The sequence below is a fragment of the Tachysurus vachellii genome, chromosome 14 (assembly GCF_030014155.1).
Source record: "Tachysurus vachellii isolate PV-2020 chromosome 14, HZAU_Pvac_v1, whole genome shotgun sequence".
NCBI classification, from domain to species: Eukaryota; Metazoa; Chordata; class Actinopteri; order Siluriformes; family Bagridae; genus Tachysurus; species Tachysurus vachellii.
The window spans coordinates 15,119,365-15,132,253 of NC_083473.1; the positions used below are offsets into that span (position 1 = coordinate 15,119,365).

The following is a 12,889-nucleotide window of genomic DNA, read 5'->3' on the forward strand; positions in this document are numbered from 1 at the left end:
TTTATTATATTTATATATTTTGGTCACACATTAGCAGTTATTTTATAGAACCTTGGTATGATCTGTTATTGGTTTACAGCTCACTTTCTATTAAAGTAAATTAGAAATCTGATCTTGTATGACTGGAAATAACAGCCTGGGAGCGTTGCCAAGATTGCGGCACTTTGGGACTTATTACAAGTTGAGGACATTGACAATACGTGTGCACTTCAGTCTCGCATGCATAAGAAGACCGATTCTAGCAATGTGTGGCAAATATATGAAACTTTGTTTGAATCAATATTAGACAGTGTGGATACTATGTGATATTATGCAAGACTATGTTGTGTATTTGTAAATCTTTTCTTTAATTTAGAACATAAGTGTGTGCGATTCTCTATTTATATGAAAATTTCATTCAGCGAAATCCCCTCTGATTCTGAGGGGAAAAAAAATCAATAGTCTCACTTAGCTAGTCTGTCACTTTGAAGCTTGTGCTTGTGAATTCAATAGTATTGTAGTTTTGGTTTGGAGCTGTAACAGTTTACAGCTTGTGCTGAAAATCTGGCAACGTCCACCTTTTTTTTTTTTTTTTTTTGGTAAATCTTTATTTACACAAGATTTCTTTTGTATAATATTTCATACCCTAGCCATAAGCCTTTGCTCTAATTTACTGTAAGCATCTTGTGGAGCTGTGTGCTGCACGTCTGCTGTGTATCTACTCTTTCAATCTCGGTTTCAGCTGTGCCTCGAAAACTTGTAAATGCACCCAGGCTGTTTATGTAAACGATCCTCACCCTTCACCATGGCATTCCTTCATGTCCTTCACAGTGAAACTGCTGTCCTGTTACCAGTTCGGTCCCACATCTACAGTCCAGTTTTGCCATAACTATTAGTTTTGAGTTTTTATTTGTTGCTCTGTACTCTTTGCTTTAGTTGTGTGCATTCGATGCATTCAATAACTAAACCTCTCTCTGCTTGGATGGTTAAAGCAGAATTTCTTCTCATATATAATGATTACATTTGGACAAAGCTTGTTCTGGTGTTGTGTTAAATGGTGAAAGTTGAATGGATGCAATGGTACGAGTAGTCTCTGTTTTGAGCTCAGTATTGGGCCTCTAAGCTCATTACATTAATCTGGTTAGGGGAACAATTGGGTATCAGGCTCCTCTCCTCTAGCTTTGCAAAAAAGATCAGGCATCATCTCATGTGAAGAGTAAAAGCTGGGCCTGAATTCTTTTTAGCCAGGACTGTAGGTTCAAACTGACCAAATACAGAAAGCCTCCAAGATCTAGTGTCCACTGGAGCAAATCAGCAGTGTTTGAGATGTGCAACGTGAAATACAACAAACGGATGTAATAAACACAAGGTGCATTTTAAAAAAAAAATTAGGCATTTGCTTGGTGTCAAAGCAAATATACATAAAACAAGCAAACGTACAGATTACACAAACAACAAATAAGTGACTGCAGACAACTCCGTTGACGTGGGTGACAGCAACCGTTAACAGCTAGATGTGGGCGTGTCCAGACATGTGACATGGTTATAAATAGCGACCATCATAGAAATTCACACTGCTTTTCCTTCATCTCGTATGACTTTATGCTTTCATACACGTGTGAATTTTTATATACAAAAGCCAAATTTCCCTCCAGAATGTTTCATTTGATCGGCAAGAAAACTTATTTTGATCAACCTGATTACTATGGCAACCAATAGTATGGACACCTAATGGTCTTCATAGTACATCTACTGTCCAATTGCAGCAATAAAATCACTGTGTTTTGAGAATGTAGCATTAGCCTTGAACGAAAAAGCTGACTAATGGCCAGTTTAGCTTTTCGGTTTGCTCATGAAAAGAAACATCATAATTATGGACCTGGAAAGAATTGACAAAAAAAAAAAATTAGGAAGCATGGTGCAGCTCACCTATTATTGTGTGTGTGTGTGAGATGGTTTTGTGCTCATGCCTATTAAAGGAGACCCTAGTGTTTTCAAAAAAGATGATTAGATAGAAGGACTCAACATTGCATAACTCCCTGTGAGTTAATGATAGGTAATATAATAAAAACAAAAACAGTATAAAGGTAGCTCTTTTAATGAACATCTCGACCAATCATCATTACTTCTAAACCATTCTGCACCTTTTCCACACTTCCCAACTCCCAGCATTCCCCAAAATCTCCCTCAAAGAATACTATTTAAATGAGATCCACTTTACAAATGTAGGATGTCTGTTAATTACTGTTGACTAAATATATCTGTAACATGGGTTTGGTGTAAATGGCAGTGATGTAAAAATGTATTGTCAAAAAAACCTCTGTTAAGTCGGTTTTTATTTAAAACTAAAAGGTAATGCTTCAAGTAATAGTCACACATTGGATAAACATTTTGTGGTGGTTTGGGTTTTGGCACAGTGCAGTAGACCCTTCTTAACCCCAATTGAAAATCTAACCAAATTAGTATTAATTTGTTTTCTGCTTATTTGTGGTGCAGAAGAATAGTTTGCATGTTTCTCTAAATAATATCTCCGTGCCACTGGTTTAGGGGTTTATTACTTTGTATATTGTAAGTGGAGCAATTTACTAAGGTTAAAAAGTACCATGTGTCATGTGTAGCCTCTGTATTCTTATCTTGTATGTTAATTCGAAACTAATTATTTTTGCTTATCTTAAGACTGTGGTCCATGATGAGGTTTCATAATAAGTAGGCTACAAGTCCGGAATATAAATTTTCTGGAATACTAAACCTGTGCTAGGATGACAACAGTATATTAATAAAAGGCCTGTGGAAGTCCTGTTTCTCTGACATGCCCTTTTATTCAGCCTTTTAATCTCTGCCAATACTTGGTTTGGATGAGAGTCAATACAAAATAGCCTTTGCTGGATTGTCTACTTAAGAAAAAAAGCATGAAAACATTTTCCCCTCAGAGAAACAAAGGGAATGTTTACAAATCTATATCTTATTACCTGGGGTTCTTTCTACCCCTTCCATTTTGTGGGGGGGAAAATAAAGCTTCCCATCTCTCTGATATGTTTCTGTCCTTTTCCTAACCTTTTGCTTCCCCTCTCCTCCTACTCTCCAGCTTCTTCCGGACCTCTTCCCATATCTCTTTTCTCCTCCCTAACCTCATGCCAATTTCTCCCTTAACCTTTCACCATGCTTTCCTCCACTAATTACTGCTCCAGATGACCCGCGATACCCTCGGAGCTTCACACCGGCACGTGCACTGAAATAACAAACACGTCTTAATGGCCGTTTTCTCTGAAATTAAATGAGGAAATGTGTAGTTGTAGTACCAACAAAATAAATTAGTTTAATTATTAGTGTTGTATAGTTTTAGGCTGAAGCTGTCAAGTTCTATTAGCAGAAAGTGTTCTGGGCCAAAACAGTGATTCAGCAAGAGTCCTGCTGATTCTTGTCTCTAACTGACTTTCTCTTTTCTTTTTCAGCTGTGGAGAGCTGCTGAGGTGCTTTGCCATTGTATGTGCAAACAATAAGGTAAGACCCATTTATTTTGGAGGAAAGTGCATAGTGTGCAGTATTTGATGAGATGGCAAAAAAAAAAAAAAAAAGCGCTGTTGGATTTGGGATTTTTTTTTTTGTTGATGGTTGTTTGTTAAGTAGTTGGCTGTTTGGTTTTCTTGGCTGCAGGAACAGGTGTTCTCAGTCAAAGGGTGCGCAGTATTTCTGGGGATCAGTGTTAAACGTCTCAGTGAATGAGCACTGACTCTTTTTCTGAGAACTGGTAATGAAATTCGGGGCCCTTTTGTCGCTCCTAGCAGGGGCTCAGCACTCTCAATAGTCCTGTGCTGCTCAGAAAGGGGCCTTATGCTCTATGACTAGAACTGACCAAAAGCCACCCGGCCCCCAGGAAAAAGGCTTTGGCTGCAGTTGCTATGGCGACCAGAGTACGTGGCACATAACATAGTGGCTGCCAGTTGCTAACAAAGTATGGCAGCATCCTTCCCTTCCTTTAAGTGCAAGGGTTCTAATCCACCGTCTCTCTCTCACTCTCTCTCGCTACCTCAATTGCTGTAAAGGACAAGTTCAAAGAACCCTTTGCTGTGCTCTCTGGGGTACACAGCACAGGAAATGCATGGTTGGCTGTGCGGATATGCCGGACTCTGCCAGCCTCAGCTGTGATGGAGTGAGTGTAAATGCACTCTAGTGGTTTATTAGTACGGGAGTTTATGAAGCATGCTGCTGTTGGATAGTTCTCTTCCTATTAGCATGTGGGATTCACACATTCAAAGTGATCGTTCGTCATTAGAGCATGACGGGCAAGAATAAACGAACACAGCACTGAGTTCCAGCATTTAGTGGCCATGTTTCGGTGTTTGTAGAGCATCTTCTCAAGGACACAATAAATCAGGAAGCATCTGTTCGATTAACAGCCAGGAATTTCTGTGCACTTTTCCAGAAGACCAGTGAATGCATGCAATCCGAAAGCATCCTTCAGGAAAACTCTGAAATGAATAATGCGTTGGCAGAGGAGCTGTTTTTGCTTTTTCCTGCCAATTTAAATGGTTGTATAACCAATTTAAGTTTGTTTTAATTTTTAATGGCCATTTAAAAAAAAAAGATAGATAGATAGATGGATGGATGGATAAGCAAGCATGCGTTTTCCTGCATGTATACCCAGTAAATGTCCCTACAGGTTCACAGTGGTCAGATATTCCTAGTCTCATGGGGTCCAATCCATGATATATAGGAAATAATCTGTTTGCCTTTGACTCCCATCGTTTGCCTTTTATATTCATCCCAAGGTCGAGATGTTGACCGGTCATTAATCATGTGTAGAGGAAACATCCAGTACGATGGGTGCAGGACTTAATTGAGTACATGGGAAAGAAGTAGTGCATGAGTGCTTTATCTACAAGCTGGCTGACTGACTAGCTTGAGGTTTGTTTGGTTACCTCGGCTGTCTCTCCACGGGGGGGGAGTTTCACTTTGTTTGCTGGCCAAGTGTGTGCTGTGTGTGAGTAATTGGTAGGTAAGAATAATGGGTTGTGTCATTGAGAGGAGACACACAGGCATGGTTGTGTACTGTAGCAGGATGAAAGGAGACCAGCTGAACCAGACGTTAGCTAACTTTAACCTTCATCAATCCCCAGCTCTGACCCTTTATACATTAATGTAATGACAGAACATAGCATATGTCAATATTTATTTAGGCATTATACCCAATAATCAAGGCAAATATTTACTATTGTGGACATCACTCCCTGCAATCCATCCAGAACGTCTTCTGTTCCAGCTGCCAGCTAGACAACATTAGATATCTTGGCGAAGACAGTGGCGTAATTCTGCTCACATAACAAGAGCAACATTTGAAAATCTAAAACTCCTAGTGAACAGAAAATAAACACTTAACTGCCCGTCTTCTAAAACAAATTCTTACGGCTTTGAGTGTGAAATCTGCTTTAGCGGACTCCCAAATGTTATTTGCTAAATATAGTTAACAGGGTTAACGTACTGCATCCTGACAGGAAACATACAGTGTGTAACTTGCTAGCTAGTGTTATTTGATTGACTTGGCCATCACTAGCTAAGACTATTTTAAAGTCTAGTCTTAATTTAATCTGGGAACATCTCACTGATTTGAGAAGACAAGTCTTCTAAAAGCTTATCAAACAGTTCTAGATTTCTTCCACAGCAGTTCCAAATTAAACATGTAATATAAAACAAGGTGTTTACCTAAAAGTGTTCATACGCAGGGAGATATACTTTCTAGCAAAATGACTAAAGGAAAACCTTTGAGAGTTTTTCATACTTTGCTTATCTGAATAAAAATACAGAATGCTAACTTTCACAATGCTTTAGACAAAAGAAGAATGAAATAAAATCCTTCTCATTACTGAATCAAAAAGCATTCATACGGTTGCGATGGACGTTAACAGGAAACATGACAAACACATCACACACAACACTGTTGCCAAAATTAGAGCCAAACTGAGAGAAAACCTGTTTGTGTTTATGAAGAAATGGTATTCATGTAGATTTTTTTTTTTGTTAATTTCCTGTATGCAGGTAGTATTATGACTCACTGTAGTATGCAATATACTATAATTAGTTATCAGAACCGCTAAAATATTTATAGCGGTTATTTGTACAAACTATGAACAACATATAATTTTATTGCACCATTTAATTTTATTGTTACATCATATATCAAAGAAGAATTGGAGAGCTGTCTCATAGGCTGAGAATCACCACACATCCAAACATTGTGTTAACTTAAATATAAAGGATAAAAAACAATTGGCCTTGGAATACAGAAATGTCCTTATCCAGAGCAACTAACAGAAATGGTGTGAATCTGCGGACAAAAAAATATCATTTCCTCAAGCTGGTTCTCGAGGTTGTGAGTTCTTTAACCGGTTCAGCTCTAGACCTATTTTGAGCCTCTTGCTTGAAAACGACATGCTCAGTTTAAAATGAGTTTCTCTCAAAAACTACATAGTGTATTTGTATTATTCTGGTACTTGGAGTGTGTATGTGTGTATATGTGTGTGTGTGTGTGTGTGCGTGTATATATTATATATATGTGTGTGTGTGTGTGTGTGTGTGTGTGTATATATATATATATATATATATATATATATATATATATATATATATATATATATATGTATAATATATATATATATATATATATATATATATATATATATATATATGTGTATAATATATATATATGTGTGTGTGTGTGTGTGTATGTATGTGTGTGTATATATATATATATATATATATATATATATATATATATATATATATATATATATATATATATATATATATATATATATATATATATATATATATATTTAACCAGTTTATATTATTTAAATGTTACCATTATCTTGGTGAGTTTTGGTCACAGAGTGCTCATCCTTATACCGTTGGGAATCTGCAGAATCTGATAGAATCTGATTGTGTTAAACTTGTAGTGGCTGCTTGCTTGTCAGGTTTTTTTTTTCTGTCTGTTTATTTAGCTGCTTCGCGTTGGTGTTTTTTTAGGTGGAAATGGACTTTGGAGTCTTATAGCTGAGCTTCTTCCTGTACATCTGATATGATGCATGTGTAAATACATTTAGGCTACATATGCTTTAGAAAGGATTTATTATTTCTGCCCTGGCTGACAACTGTAAGGTGGTTTAAAAATAAAATTGTGGAATTTTGTCCTGTATGAAGATATTATTTTGTGTGTGCTTTATCTAAAATCAACTATGTTTATTAAATCAAGGAAGCCGAGCCTGGGACTACAATAATATCGTGATGTTTAAAAGAACCATGGTGCATTAAAACTGATTTTTGACTATACAGTCAAAATGTCACAATAGTTTATAATTTCTTTTCTGTAGTGGTAAAATATTCTTTTCTGTATTAGACCACTAGCTTGTAAATTCCCATTCTGTGAATTACAGCTGCTAGAACCTGAGAGACACTGTGAACAGTCCTATTGTAATGGTGGTAACTCTCTAATTCTCAGTCCCTTTTTTCCTGATATTTTTCTCAGTGAGCAGTCCTATTGTAATGGTGGTAACTCTCTAATTCTCAGTCCCTTATTTCCTGAATTTCTTCTCAAGCCCGTCCGCCGAGGCAGCAACGGGAAGGTGTCAGACAGCTTTCCCTTGTGGCTCTTTCAATTTTTTACACTGGGTCAGGACAGATCAGACTCATTCCACTCAGTCTTGTCTCCTCCTCTCTCTATGGGTTTCTCCACAGGAGAACTGGAGAACTATTCTCTGTGAAAGGAGTTGAGGCTCACTGCCTCTTATTTCTCTTCACTCTGATAGTAATGGACTGCAGTAAGAGGGAGAGAGAGGCTTTAGTGTGGAAAAGACAGGGTTTAAAATGAGCTAGACATAGATTAGCTTAGATAAGATTAATGTATAAAATAAACATTACACAATTCCAATTTGTCCCAACCAAAAAAGGCAATCTACTTTTTAAAGTAGTATTTACACCCCTAAGGAATATTTTAAATAAGTGTCATTTCTTGAAATACTTATTGTTCATGAGCTATAAGCCCCCAGGAACGTTTTTGTTGTTGTTGTTGTTGTTCATGTTGTTGTTGCCTTTAACTACAGTATGTCCCGATTCCCTTGGGTATAAATATGATGTTGCACACATCACCAAAGAATTTTTTATTCACAAAAAAGCCAGATGGTTCACAGATGGTTAAAGAAACCACACTGAATATCTGTGTTTTAAATTGAAGTAGGAAGTCTACACGGATCAATGTTCTGCCTGGAGGTGTACACTGTGATCTCTGTACAATGTTGGACACTGCAGGAAGAAGACCAGCACTGCTGTTGATGACATGGATACAGTTAGAAGGAAAGAAATAACAGGCAATGGGTGCGACTCAATCAGCTCTTTCGGTTGTGAGTCAGTACATCATGGACGCAGATTCTGGCACTGGTCTTTGGCTCACTATACGTTGGGACACTGATGACTCAATTTCCGGCATCATGACTAAGTACTCGCATCACTACTTGTGTTTATCAACAACAGACAGGACTGGTCATTTTCTGCCTTTTTTGTTGTTTGAAGTACATTGTGAAAAATAACTGTCTGGTATTGATGTCATATCCTTGCAACACTTCTAGCTAGTGTAATATTTTTAAAATCATCAAACATTTAAATGTCGAATCAATCAAAACATATATACAAAGTCAATCATTCGAGAGCTACAGCAACGACCGCAAGCTGCATGCATTTGTAGACGAAGTTGTAGAGTTCATACAACAAATTATTTCATTTCCTGTAAGAGAATATGGTGAGCATTGATGCTTCCTGGGTGTGCAGTGTGTTATGGAATTTTCTTTAGGGAGAAAATATTAACAGGAGTGGAAGCCATTATGTCAAGTTTGTTGTGCATGAAAATCCCAAGAGATCAGCTTTTTTCATTAAATGAAGTGCTTTGCCTTTATTTTACACCTTGTACTGCGATCATGTCATTGGCTGACTGGAATGTTGCCTGAATCGATAGGTGTACAGTCTTTCCTGTTGCCTGTATGAGGTTATATTAAATGAAACTCTACAGGGTCCCTATATAGAGCTAAAAATATTAGCACAAGCAAGTGTGTGATGTTGCTCGTATATTAATTACTTATATTAATAAGCAATTCATATCATGTAACAGACATTTTAGACACAATATAATAAATTATTTTATTATTATTATTTGGAGTAGCAACAGTTTCAGCGTAACAAACTATTGCTAATATTGGAATTTTATGTGGCGGACCTGGACAAGTGGAGTAATGATATGGTACAGTGTATACTATGTATACTAAATATCCCTCCACAACACTCTTGGTACATCATTTGAACAATCACTTTAAATATTGAATATATAAATTTCTATTATTTTTTGTGAAAGGTGCCATTAATTGTGCATAAGTGTAAGCATAGACAAAATCATAGCAACATAGACTTATTGGGTGAGAAACAGTACACATCATCATACCCTGTGCCCTCATAATTAACACTAAATATCTTTTTATAGCTAGTTTCCCTCTTGCAATACCACAGTGCTGCCTCCCCCATTCAGCCCCGACTCTACACCTGACTGGTAACCAGAACACACCGTATTGAGCAAGAACATTCATTTAAAGGCATCAAAAGCTCATCACTTAAAGCTCACACTTTGCCATCTGTTCACCTTCTTCCTGGACATCTGAATACTGGAACACTTATTGATGGAACTGTATACTGGAAATGACTGATGGTGTCCAGCAGTAATTCCTTCCTCTGCTGTCAAGCCTTTCTGAAAATAAGACACTGGTCTCTAAAGGGATTTCTCTCTTGCATACCTCTTTGGTTATTTGATTCTCTTTTTAAAGATGGGAGGGTTGATTTTGGTGTGGTGGTGCAACACATGGGCAATACTCTAAGCTGGAAATCAGGTCAGACTGTGTGTGTGTGTGTGTGTGTGTGTGTATGCACAGAAATATTTCAGGAATGGTTTGAGGAACATGGCAAAGAGTTCAAGGTGTTGACTATATATATTTGCAGTGTGGTAGTGTGTATTATCCTGCTGAATGAGGACACTGCCATTAGAGGATACTGTTGCCATGAAGGGGTTTACTTGATCTGCAACACTGTTCAGGGAAGGAGGAATGTGTCAAAGTAAAATCCACATCAATGCCAGAGCCCAACTTTTCCCAGCAGAACATTGCCCAGAGCATCACACTGCCTCCACCACCATGTCTTCTTCCTATAGTGCATCCTGGTGCCATCTCGTCCCCAGTTATACCAAGCATATGCACCAAGCTAACCATATGATGTAAATAAAAACGTGGTTCATCAGACCAGACCTCCATTTTCCCACTGGTCCAGTTCTGATGCTCATGTACACATTGGTAGGTGCTTTCACTGGTGGACAGGGATCAGCATGGGCAACTCTGACCAGTGTGTAGCTACACAATCCCATGTACTGTGCGTTCTGACATCTTTGTATCAGATTATCCTAATCTCACACAGATACTATGACAGTATTATGAGTTTTACTTGAATTTTTTTTCTGGGAAACGGAGCTAAAAAATAGTTTTATAAAAATAGTTTTATAAAGTTTGAAACTTTTAGAAGTTTTATTTTCTTATTTTCCCAGCAAAGATGGGTTAAGGATGTGAACCTTTTTTAAAATACAATGAAGTTCCAGGAGATATTAAATAGAAAATCTAGCTGTCTGAGCAGAATGAAGTCTACAAAAATGATCCAGTGACATCAAGAATCTAGATTAGTTTCCTGGATGTAACCACAGTGAAAACCTGAAGATTACCTTTTCGTATCATCCTGTGTAGGAAATATATAGTGTTTTATTGGCATATATATACAGTATGTACATGTGTGTTTTGCATTTGTGCTTGATTTGGATGGCTCTAGTGTCCTGTATTTGTGTGATTCTTTAACTCGTCCTTGACATGACCTCTGCCTTTCTTACTGTCGGCACGTTTTCTTTAGTTTATGCCACTGATGGCAGCACGTTACTGTAATCACACTCTGTTATCTAGTGTGGTTCCACACACATACATAAGCACACCACCACCTCAACAGCTAAGAAGAGAGAGGGAGGAAAAAAAGAGGAGTAGAGAGCACTACACTGGGGCAACTACCGACAACAGGGCACTGTTTCTCTCTGATTTGATTATGTTCCACCGAGAGTGTTTTGAGATTATGTGGCAGGAAGGCAAAAGCCAGTGGGAGATGCCTCCCACTGACAGCGCAGGGAGTAGGCTGTGTACCGCCAGGCTTTGAAAGCAGTGTCCTATGTTTGTATTCTGCCGCACATCAAAAACTAATTATTCTCTCTTTTGTCTACTATAGAGTTTAGAGATTTTGCTGACTTCTATGTCAGTGCCTTTCCGTTTTAGTTTACTGAACTAAAGTGTGTGTGTGTTACTTGAACTCACTTTGATCCCAAAGCATGTGCCATTGACTTGAAGCTTCAGTATTCTGCCATGGCCCACAGGAGTAAATAGCTATTGTGTATAAGGCTGAATATACTGTACTGTAGAGAACTTTTATCACAACTTGTGCCATCATGACCCCAGAACAGCAGTGAAGCTGAGGACAGACATCCTGTCCGGTTGCCATGCCGACTCTTCCTGGGTGTGTTTATTTTTTTTATTTTTATTTTTTTTTGAATGTTCAGCTGTCAGGGTGGAGCGATCTTGAGCTTTCTTTCGTTCCCCCTTCCTCCCTCGTTCTCCCTCCTCAGGCCTTTATACCTTTTGGAATAAAAGAGCATTTTCAATGTATCATGCTCTCTCACTCTCCGTCACAAACCTTTAATGAAACCTCCCTTCTTATGTCTAATTAACTTGCCGTTCTACTTTGAAACAAGGACCATAAACCAGGTTCCACTGAATTTAGGTGAAAATGTGCATGTTAAAATGTCTGACTTGTGTAATGTGAAAGTAATTGAGAGGGAGTTCTGTGGGAAGAATGGGAGACGGATCTTCTTTACAACCTCCTTTTCTTTCACAGTTTCTGATAGCTCTGGAGGACGTTCTATTTTGTCGAGTATTTTTAGCGTATAAAGGGCTTGGGCGGCTTTTTGTTTCTTTCCTTGAGACAAGGGCAAGATTTATCATTTCTGTCAGCCAGTGAGGCCTAGCATTATAGCAGCCTCAAACAATACACATACTTCACTAAGGCTAAACATTATCGCAGATATCTCTCCTTTCTTCTCTCTTTTAGGCAGATATAATGATTTAATAATATCACTGTTTCCAGGTAGATTCCGGATCTTTTGAGAAACATTGTTTGACCCAGTTCTTGGGGGTCCCCGGTGTGCTGGTTAGGGCAGCATCGTGTCTGGACTTTTTAATGATGTGGCTTACTTTGGTTATGTAGCTGCACATGTCGCAATGTCTTCATGTCCTCCAAAAATGGAAGAAGCCCGAAAGCTTCTTGGGTGTTAACCAAGGTTTACCACGTGCTTCTTCTGAGACACACAAAGCTAGCCAATCATGTCTTTTCATGCCACACACTAACACACTTGGATGAGAAGTGCCAGCTTTTCTCTTCTCCATACACAAGCTCCAATAAACAATCAGCTAAAGTCACCAACCAGTATGTCATCTCTTTCTCCCTGAGAGCCAGTTTTACCTTCTTGCAACAGATAACCAAGACGTTGTCTGGACTATAAAGTGAAGGTCAGTTCTTTGGTCAGTTTTACTTATTTGTTGTATTTGGCATGTTCAGTATACAGTAGTCTGCTCTTGGGGGAAAGATATTGAGATGTTCTGATGGAGCATTAGTTTATCTGAGGACTGTTTCTTTTTCTAAAGATGTTAATTTTGTTTGTTTTTTCAGCCTGGTTTTTGGCCCAGATGTCATGCAGCTTCTAAACTTCGAGCTGCTGCTGACCAGTGAACCTTTCCACTGTGTG

The 12,889-nt window shown here is 38.2% G+C and overlaps 1 protein-coding gene across 2 annotated transcripts in view; it reads left to right on the forward strand.

Moving 5' to 3' along the window:
• tln2b (talin 2b) overlaps window positions 1–12,889 on the forward strand; it is a 113,160-nt gene that overhangs the window by 28,271 nt on the left and 72,000 nt on the right. Inside the window, exon 2 of one of the 2 annotated variants that reach the window (XM_060886306.1) lies at window positions 3,432–3,480. The exons of the other annotated variant lie outside the window; for it this stretch is intronic. The gene's annotated coding sequence lies outside the window, so the exon portion shown is untranslated. The remainder of the gene's footprint in view (window positions 1–3,431; window positions 3,481–12,889) is intronic. 2 annotated transcript variants of the gene reach the window in all.